The sequence below is a fragment of the Scyliorhinus torazame genome, chromosome 14, assembly GCF_047496885.1.
Source record: "Scyliorhinus torazame isolate Kashiwa2021f chromosome 14, sScyTor2.1, whole genome shotgun sequence".
Classification (NCBI taxonomy): Eukaryota; Metazoa; Chordata; class Chondrichthyes; order Carcharhiniformes; family Scyliorhinidae; genus Scyliorhinus; species Scyliorhinus torazame.
Window position 1 is genome coordinate 108,091,409 of NC_092720.1, and position 10,378 is coordinate 108,101,786.

General features: G+C 43.7%; 1 protein-coding gene across 1 annotated transcript in view; it reads right to left on the reverse strand.

Moving 5' to 3' along the window:
• The window catches only part of LOC140389946 (uncharacterized), a 41,620-nt gene extending 31,594 nt beyond the window's left edge, over nt 1-10,026 (reverse strand). The window contains exon 1 of the mRNA XM_072474628.1: nt 9,838-10,026. The gene's annotated coding sequence lies outside the window, so the exon portion shown is untranslated. The remainder of the gene's footprint in view (nt 1-9,837) is intronic.
• Between the last annotated feature and the right edge of the window lie 352 nt (nt 10,027-10,378).

Consider the following 10,378-nt stretch of genomic DNA (forward strand, 5'->3'; position numbering starts at 1 on the left):
GGTCACCCGGCTCCAGACCTGGACAAAATAGCTGAATTCCAGAGGTGAGGCAAAGTGGCTGAAGGTGGCATCAGGAGCCCTAGTAAAAGTTGAAGTCAATGGGAATCAGGGATAACCATGACTGGTCAGAATAATACCGAGCACAAAGGAAGCTGGTTATGGTTTCAGTGGCCAATCACATCAGCCCTAGGTGATGGCTGTAGGAGTTCCTCAGGAGAGTGTCCGAGGCCCAACCATCTTCAGCTGTTTTGTCAATAAGCTTCCCTCCAACATTGAGTCAGAAATGGGGATATTCGCTGATGCTTGCACAATGTTCAGTCTCATTCACAATTCCTCAGATGATGAAGCATTTTCAGCCCGCATGCACTAAGACCCAGACATCAATAAAGGCTTGGGCTGACAAGGGGCAAATAACATCCACGCTTCACAAGTGGCAGGCAAAGACTATCTCCAACAAGAGAAAGCCTAACAAGTTCTCCTTGCTACCAATGGCATCACCATTGTCAATCTCCCACCATCAAAATCCTAGGGAATCACCCTTGACTAGAATCTGAACTGGACCAGCATAAATATGCCTACAAGAACAGGCCAGAGGCTGGGGACTCTGCAACAAGTGACTCACTACCTGGCTCCCCAAGCCTCTCAACCTTCCGTAAGGCACAAGTATGAAATGTGATTAAATACTGTCCAATACGCTCAAGAGCTCAACATAATTCAGGACAAAGCACCCTGCTTGATTGTCATCCTCTCCATGGCATAATAATAATAATAATAATTTATTGTCATGACATATGGCAGATCATGACTGCCACGTGTGCACAACAACAGCAACATGCCAAGACTTCCTCGACAACCCCACTCCCCGAGAATTGCAGCAGGCATTTAGGAATGACACCATCGCCAGATTCCCCTCCAAACCACATTTCTGACCTGGAAACATGTCACCATTCCTCCCTCATTACTGGGTTAAAATCCCTTGCCCAACAGCACTATGGAAAGATCTTCACCACACCGACTGCAGCAGTTCAAGTGTTCGCCACCATCCTCTCAGGGATGAAGCAATAAGTGAACGGCAGCCAGTAAAAAAAACAATTCAGTGCATTAAAATGTTTCATAAAAATTATGAAAATCGAAAGTGCTTCAGTTGAAATGGATGTGACTTGGCGTGGAGTGCAAGGCTAGCTGCAGGCATTTCTCAGAACAAAACTGGAAATTCTAGAGGAGCTTTGATCATGCAGTACTCAGAGTATATTGTTTTATAGCGCACTAAAAACAGTAAGTAGCTCTGGCAATGAGCCCGGAGACTACTGATCAAAATGTGTGCCAAATGAATCTGTAAAGCTGCCAGACACCAATCTGGGACAGCAAACTGTTTTAATATGTTGTACTATCTCCTTTTACTTGGAACCATCTGAATAATTCTGCTTGTAATGAGTTTTCAGCCATTGTAAAGGCAGCCGAATAGCCGCCTGTATGGCAAATGGGACCCTTGAGTTTTCTTTAATCATAGGATGAAAGGAGCATATAAACTAGCAGGGAAACTACTGGATGATGTGTTGAAATACTAACACTTTAGACTGCTAACCAAAAGCCGCACAAAATGTAACGTTATAAATGTTCCTCATTATATAATTGCAGACAGCCAAATAACTCGCTGTTTTTCTGCTGAAACAAACATTCTTTTACAACTGGAGCCCATCTATTCTCAGAATTCTGCAGATGGTAATATGGCTGTAGTTTCAAAAATAAAAGTCAGTGAGAATTTTAAATCATGTTTTATTATTTTACTGTAGAAAACAAAAATAACAATACTGGAAGTCTGACGACATTTTTTAAAAAAAGATGTTGGGTACGATTTAACTAAATGGGAACAAAGTCCCATAGTGAGCGCGTTTAGCCACGTATTCCCCGGTGCTCGAATCGCCATGAAACACCGCGCTATTTAACTCATTCCCGGATAGATGGGGGCCTCAGCGGGGAATGCGCGGACGAGCCAAAACATAGCCCCATTTTCTGTAGTGAGGAGCTCTGCTCGCTGGAACTCCTCAGTGTAGCAAGAGATCGGGACTCTATTTTTAGATGGTGTCCCAATCTCTAAAGCACCCACTATGCCCCCCGAATCCCCCACACAGCCCCAACTCACTATGCGGGGCCTGTTCCTTCTGGTCCCCGTTTCTGGAGAACAGTACTGGATGGTGCTCACCCGAGGTCGCAGAGGCAAAAGGATAGATCCAACACCTCGGGTGCCCTGGGAAATTGCATATTAAAATGAGACTAGCTGTCTCGCTCTAATATGCAGATTTGCCAAAAAGTGATCCCTCACACAATGGGTGGGATTCACATTGCAACATCTCATGAGATCGCATTAGATCTAGCGAGGCATTGCGAGCCAGGTAGACCCCGGGAGCGGGGTCTCCCGGCTTCTATTTGCCACGTTGTAACGTGGAGCGCTGCTTTTCAGGCACAACGTGGCCATCCAATCGCCCCCATTGGAAATATTAGAAAGGAAAGAGGACATCTGAAAAAGGCCATATCGGCGATTGGGGGGGGGGTGAAGATCGATTTGCTGCCGGTGAGAGTGCCACGGTTCTTCTTTGAGGGAGGTCCACCAAACCATATGCTAATTAGGCAGTGGCACGGCCACTTATGCTCCTTCCACGGCACCAAGAACCCGGAGCAGACGTCCCACGTAGCAGGAAGCTCTTGCGCTCAACAATGCCACTAAGGAGTCATGGCTACTGCCGGAAGGGACACCCCCCCCCCCCAACACCTCCCATTCTCCCGAGATTGCAAAGGACCAAGGCTACAGATCAGTAACAAGATGCGGGGGTTCAACAGGGTGGAGGTCATCAGGAGAGGGAGCAGGGGGGTTAGAAGCAAAGGGCAGGTGTTGGGTCTCAGTGGACAAAGTTCATTTTTCTATTATTGTAGGAAGAATTTTCCTATTTGCCTTTTTACTTGTGCAACATTTAAGAGTTGAATTTGCGCAGAACTCAAATGGCCTTCTTCCTTTGCCCCCACTAAACAACTGTATTGGTGGAATTTATTTGGATTGGATTGGTTGTAGGGACAAACACTGAGTGAATCCTAATGTGCCAACATTGCTTCCGTAAACTCTGACTCTAGAAATTATACAAACAGTATTTACGTTCTGCCAACACAATTTCAATACTGCATTCTCAGTTTTAAAAAAACCATTGAAAACAAATTGCTGGGGCGGCCCAGCAACCTCTCCCCCCAAATGCAGTGACTACTCGATGGGGTATACCTCTAGGATTTTCACTCAAGCACCCGTTTTAAGACAGCAGGGATTCTGAGCTATTCAACTGCAGGAGCATCACAAGGGAGCCCAATCCTGCTTATAAGAGCAGAATATATTTTAAAAGGCACAAAACTTTGAAATGTTGATGTTCAGGAACACTTGGGTGTGCTTCTTCACGGAACGTTTAACACAGAAAGCGAGCATGTAGGTAAAGCAAGAAGCTAACAAGGCCAATGGCATATAGATGAATGGCGAGGTTCTTTCCCTGTCTGGAGAATCTAGAACATGAGGTGGGGGCGGGGAACATTCTCAGGATTAAGAGTCAAGCATTTAGGACTGAGATGAGGGAGGTTTGTTTTCACTCAAAGGGTTGTGAATCTTAGAAATTGTCCACTCCAAAGTGTTTCGATGCTCCATTGTTATATCACAGGCTCAGGCACATATTTTTTGGTCTCTCAGTAAATCAAAAAGCCAATCTGAAAGTGGAATTGAGGCAGGTCAGCTATGGTGGTACTGAATGGCAGTCTGGGCTCAAGGTGGCGAATGGCTTCTGCGCCAATTTCTTACCTGCACATGATTCAAAAATACATGTACATTTTTATAATGTGCAGGCTGCAGGGGGAGGGATGTGAATAGGAAACCCTGGTTGATACTCCTCTCCACTCCTGTATAGAATCAAGTAAAATATTAGTATTTTTGAAAACAACCAAAACTGTGACAAAACTGATGTTACAGCACGAGAGAATATTTTTAATTTAAAGACAAAAGTGTTAAAAATTCAAATCTCACCCTGTGAGGTGAGTCATAACATGCTGATGTTCAGGATTTTATCAGGTCCAAGTGCAACGTGTTCAGGGGGACCAAGTGGGGAGCAGGAACCTCTTTACAGAGAGGGAGAGAAACGGGCGAAAGAAAAAACATTCATTTGCTTCTTCTAGGAATTTTTTAGTCATTAATTGTGGAAGTTTGAGCGCAGGCTGCTTCTTGCTCTGTTGGCAAGTGAATAGTACATTGTGGGTAAAAGTGAGGAGAAGAGTGTGAGGGAAACCAACAATCTGTATTTATATAGTGCCTGTAAGGTAGTAAAACATCCCAAGGTGCTTCACAGGAATGTTATCAGTCAAGAACAGACAGTAATCCAAAGGAGAAGACATTAAGACAGGTGACCAAAAGTTTGGTCCAAGACGAATGTTTTACCTGTTTGGGAAAAAACCCAAAAAAGGATTCTGAAGAAGAGTGATGCGGACTTAAAACGTTGGGCATGATTTCAAGCGCTCAGCTCGTCAATGCAGGAAGGTGATTCGCGGATCAGGGCGCCATTTATAAATGGCCTCCATCCTACCAACCCCTCATTGCCCCAACCTACCTCTTACGGGCCCTTGAGCCTCCACCTCTTAATGCCCAATCACCCGGGGTCTCCAGTAGCTTGGATGATAGCCCCAGTTGTAGTTGCGCCTGGCCCACAGCGCCATCATGAAGTCTCCCAGATGCGGGAGTTTGTTCCCATGCCACAGGAGAATCCAGCATAGATAGATTTAAATGAGTCCAATGGCTCACTTAAATATGTTAATCTGGATCTCGCCCAGGGGACAGATCCAGATCGCGAGATCTTGCTAGATCTCGCAAGACTTTCCGAGTGTCGCAAATCTCGCAACAGTTTTACAGTCTCGTCTTGACACCATGTCGGACGCGACGAGACCATTAGATCGTTCCCGGTAACCCTGTTCCTCTCTCCACAGATGTTGCCAGACCTGCTGAGTTTATCCAACACTTTCTGTGTTTATTTAAAAAAGGAGATGATTTGATTCACAAAATTAAGTATAAATTTTAATTCTCTATTGTCTCTAGGAGCACAGCTGCTTTTCCAATCTTTTTCATTGTATACTTCAAATGGTTCAAGAAGATAGAATATACAAAAGTCAGAATATTCCTTCACTGACAGAATCCGACTTCAATGTTTCTGAGATCACCGTGATGTATTTTGCTGTTAAAGTTTTGATTGCTGGTCAAAACTCAAAATCATTAGCGCCTCTCAATTATATAATAGTTTCCAAACTTGAAAAACAGCTGATTTTTTTTTGAATCATTAAAAATGCTTCGCTGATGGGAGCTACAATATGTCACTTTTCCCTGTTGCGAATCTCCTGCTAAAGTAAATATGTGGGGCGCGATTCTCCGAGCCCCGCCCTGGGCTGGAGAATCGCCGCAACCGCACCACGCCGCCGGCGAGTGATTCTCCGAGGTGCGGACAATCGCCGCCATTTGCGCCGGCGCGTTTGGCGCGGCGCTGGTCATGGGCCGCTGTCCGCGGCTGGGCCGGCGATTCTCCTGCCTGGTAGGCCAAGCGGTCGCACGGAAACAGCAGAGTCACCCCCCCCCCGCCGCCGTTCACCCCTGGTCGCTGCCAGTGGGAACTCTGCACGAAGGGTCGGGGGGCGGCCTGTGGGTCGGGGAGAAGCTTTCCTTCACCGGGGGGGGGGGGGTCTCCGATGGGGTCTGGCCCGCGATCGGGGCTCACTGATCGGCGGGCCGGCCTCCCCCCCCCCCCCCCCCCCCCCCCCCCCCCCCCGCCCCCCCCGGGCCTACTTTGTTCCACTTCCGGACCCAGAACCCCCGCACCATGTTGCGTTGGGGCCGGAGCGTTGAAGAAGTCCCCCGCGCATGCGCGGATTGGCGCGGCGCCCATTTGGCGCCGGGGAGGGAGGCTGGAGCAGCGTGAACTGATCCAGCGCCTTGCTGGCCCCCTGTGGGGGACAGAATCGGTCGTCCCCTCACGGCGTTCACGATGGCGCAAACACTTAGTCTCCATTTTGGAGAATCGCCGCTTCTGCCATTTTAAAAATTTATAAATTACATTTATAAAGGTAGCAAGTAAGCCAGGAGGCTGGGTTGAATTGGTCTTCCCTCTGTGCTCTTTGACATTATCAAGCACTGAACTGATCTACTTACATACAATGTCAGTCAGCGTCAGACGAACACTGTTTCTTCAACAATGCATTTTGTTCACTTGCTAATCTTGCACTTTCTTCTGAACCTCATTGTCACAATGGAATTTCACCCAAGAGGTCAGTTTCCTTTTGATCAAAACACCAAAAATATGCCACTAGCCATGAAGAGAAAAACAATGTGATGGCAGCAAAAAACACATATTGCTCCCATTCCTGCCTCCAATCCTCTGATCTGTCCACTCTCTGAACACTCTCATTAGAGAATACCATTGATTTTAAACTCCCTAAGTATTGCTCAAGTGAAAGAGCGTGACAATGAGGTGAAAGTCGCATATCTAATAATAATAATCTTTCTTGTCACAAGTAGGCACACTGCAATAAAGTTATTGTGAAAATCCCCCAGTCACCACATTCCGGTGCCTGTTCAGGTACATTGAGGGAGAATTCAGAATGTCCAAATTATCTAACAGCACGTCTTTTGGGAATTGTGGGAGGAAACTGGAGCACCCGGAGGAAACACACGCAAACACGGGGAGAACGTGCAAACTCCACACAGGCAGTGAGCCAAGCCGAGAATCGAACCTGAGACCCTGGCGCTGTGAAGCAACAGTGCTAACCATTGTACTACCGTGCCGCCCAATAGTTGGGTAACAGTGTGCTGGCATGTATGGATGTTTCAACTTTTTCTTCCTGGAAAACTGACACAACGTTTAAATTAAGGAGATGCTATTTACAACAAACAAGCTTCTGTGGTTGAATAATGAAATTGCATCAACTTTCAGGAATTTCATCTGATTTTGGGGAGTAGTTATGGAGTACTTACTCCCTTAATTTAAATGAGGAGGGTACAATCTATAATAGAGTGAACTATACAGAGCATTGTGGAAGGCACGGGTATTTTCTTATCCCATGCTCTCTTATGTGGGTTCCTGTGTCTAACCTGTTGAAACCAATTTGGAATATGACAGAAAGACATGATTAGTTATGGCCAGGTTAATCCACCTTTTGTAATATTGACTTCCTTATCTACAGAACAAATAAATATTACCAAAAAAGTGGATTTAAAGTACTCATAATTCAACAGGAGCACGATTAGAAAACAAGGGGAAATAAAATCACACAAATTAATTGACCCCTTTCCCCACATTAACAGCAATAATAAATAATGTATTGATGAGACTTAGCTCACTGATGCCAATTCAACTTGCATTACAGGCAACTTTATGTTGTGAATTTGTGTCCACTGGGAATTCGACCAGAACTCCTCAAACTGCTTTTATTTAGGGGCCATAAGCAACTAAATGAGACAGGAAACATCCATTCTTATGAACTGAATTAAAAAGATCCAGATGCAAGAGGGTCTGTTCTAACTAAGTACAGCTCTGACCTCTAATCTGAACTCTGTCCCACTATATTATTGCACATCAAGTAATTTACAAGAGACCACATTTTCATACTATCAAAAAGCACAGTCTAAAAGTTACACAAATTGAATGTATCAATATTTTTCTGACTTTGTCCAGTGGTCATTACCATCTTCATACAGCCAACAGGATGGTGAGCTCTATGTTGTGAAAGGGTTTAATGAGTTCCAATTCATGAAATGGAGCAGGTATAATCTTGGGGTAAGTGGCCAGTCCCAAAGCAATGAACTTCAGAAAATTAATTCCAAAGAAGTATACTTGCAGTGCAGATTTAGTTTCTCTGCAGTGCAAATGATTTCTGCAGATATGTTAACAAAGGAGGCCAATGGGGTTTACCTTCGGATGCCTTAATTTGCCTGTGTCCAATTTATTTCACAGTATCTTTATAGATAACAAAATTGACCTATCTGCTTGTCCTACCAGAAGAAATCCAACCTATAATTTTTCAAGCCCAGAAAATTTTTTTCCAATTGAACCAGGCAAAATCTAGAGTCTTACATTCAAAAATATTTAAGAATGGAGAACTCTAATTAGCTACCCAGTCGACATTCACTCCCAGTTTAAATATTAATAATGGTTCAAACATGTGTACACCATGGATGTCTGAACCATCTACTAATGTTGCGCACTGAACTATGCTACCAAAAAACAGCCTAAAGATGTTTAAAACATGTGACTAGATAATCCGGCACATTACCTTCATGGGTGTATGGCGTGAGTTATAAAGATAGCACACATCTACATGGCAAACAACCACACCCAGATTAGTTCACCAGACATTGATACTGATGACTCACTCAGCTCCCACTGGTGGCTCTAAGTGCCAGACTCTGGGAGCTTGCTTCAGTTGGCACCCTGGACCTAGTGAGTAGTCAAGGAGTAATGGTCAAACATTTGGCGATTTTTAAGCCTCATCAGCCCAATCATCGCTGCTTAGCTGACAGGTGGGAATTCGTAAGTCAAAACACTGACAGATGCAAAAATCACCGTATCTTCTCTCAGAGTACATGCATACAAGTGTAATGCATGAGCAGAATTGGAAGCAACATTTTGTTTATGTATTACATCCTTCTGAAATTTGGTTCTTTTAAGTATTGGCTCACCATTTAATCTGTTTGGTGTCTGATCTTGCTCTCATCTAGATTCAAGATACTGAAAAGAAAACTGAATTCTTTTAGCTTGGTCAGGCAAATCACCATTACAGACAACATCAATTGATTAAGGCCACCTATGCTATTTTTCTAATGTAGTCTCAAATATGTATTAATGGAAATAAAATCCACTTTTTGGACTGGCGAGCATAAAAACTGTCACAACAAAAATTTACATGAGTTGTCCAAAACAAGACAATTTGTAGTTTGCACTTATACCAAAATCTATATTATTTTCTGATCTTGCACGAACGATAAATTATCCTCCATTTTCTACATTATTCAAAAATATATTTTCAATTTTTTCACCACTGATAATTCAAAAATTATTATTTTAAAATTATTTTTCAAAATTGTTTTAAAAGTAATAATTTAAAATGACAGATTAAGCAGGTGTGGAACATATGCCCGTTAGAGATCTGTGGGACTGCGATCTTGAAATGAAAGGTACCAAAGTGATCCTCATCCCGAAAGCTCACTCAAGTAATTCACCCTCATTAACCCAATGACACATCCCTGCGGATAAAGAGCAGTCGATTGGTGCAAGAGAGAGCTTGGATGCTACCACCTTATCCTGGCATGACAGGAATAATGACCCAATCCAATTAAAATGCTCAGATAGTTAGAATTGTTCTTATGCTCCATTCACCAACTATTCCATCACTAATCGTGTGGGGAGACTGCACGTTCTCGCTGTGTCTGCGTGGGTTTCCTCCGGGTGCTCCGGTTTCCTCCCACAAGTCCTGAAAGACGTGCTATTAGGGGAATTGGACATTATGAAATCTCGCTCTGTGTACCCAAACAGGCACCGGAATGTGGCGACTAGGGGCTTTTCACAGTAACTTCATTGCAGTGTTAATGTAAGCCTACCTGTGACAATGAGATTATCATTATTATACAAATCTGATCCTGAAGCACATCTCTGTACTAACACACTGACAGACACATTGTTTAAAATGCTGTCATATAAAATGTTCAACTTCACCAATAGGCAAACTAGTATAATCGACTTAAAAAATTTACAGTACTGTATAAAATCAAAAGCAGCTCACCGGTTTTTCATGGGTATCATTACCTAGATTTGTTCCCCACCCCCCACCCCCAGTATCTCTAGTTTGAGTTAAACAAATAATTTTCAGCAACTTCACAGGTAATGTTGTCAGCTCTTCCAGGCGACACTGCTGTTGCTGCTGCTGTGCTAGAAATCCTAGGGACCACCTTGTTCCTGCGTTCCTGCAACCTTTAGGAGCTGTGCCGAGCCTAACAGGACTGCGTCTCAAGTAGCACCTTTTTAAATCAGAAACAAATAGGCACCTCACATGGAAGGAACATGCGGGAAGCTGCAAAATGATTGGTTCCTGATGTCTGTCCAATAAACATCTGTGACTGAACAGCCAATTAAGATATTAAATACACAGGTTCTGGTCTTCTAGGCTGCAATTTGTGTTACAGTTTTTCAAAACTATTGTGCACAAATTGTAAAAAGTATTAACTGTACAATTCACAAGAGAAAAGAAAATACACCATAAGCAATAGGTATTTAGCATATCCTTTTAATACACATGGATAAAATTACAGAAAGTATAAAGGGGA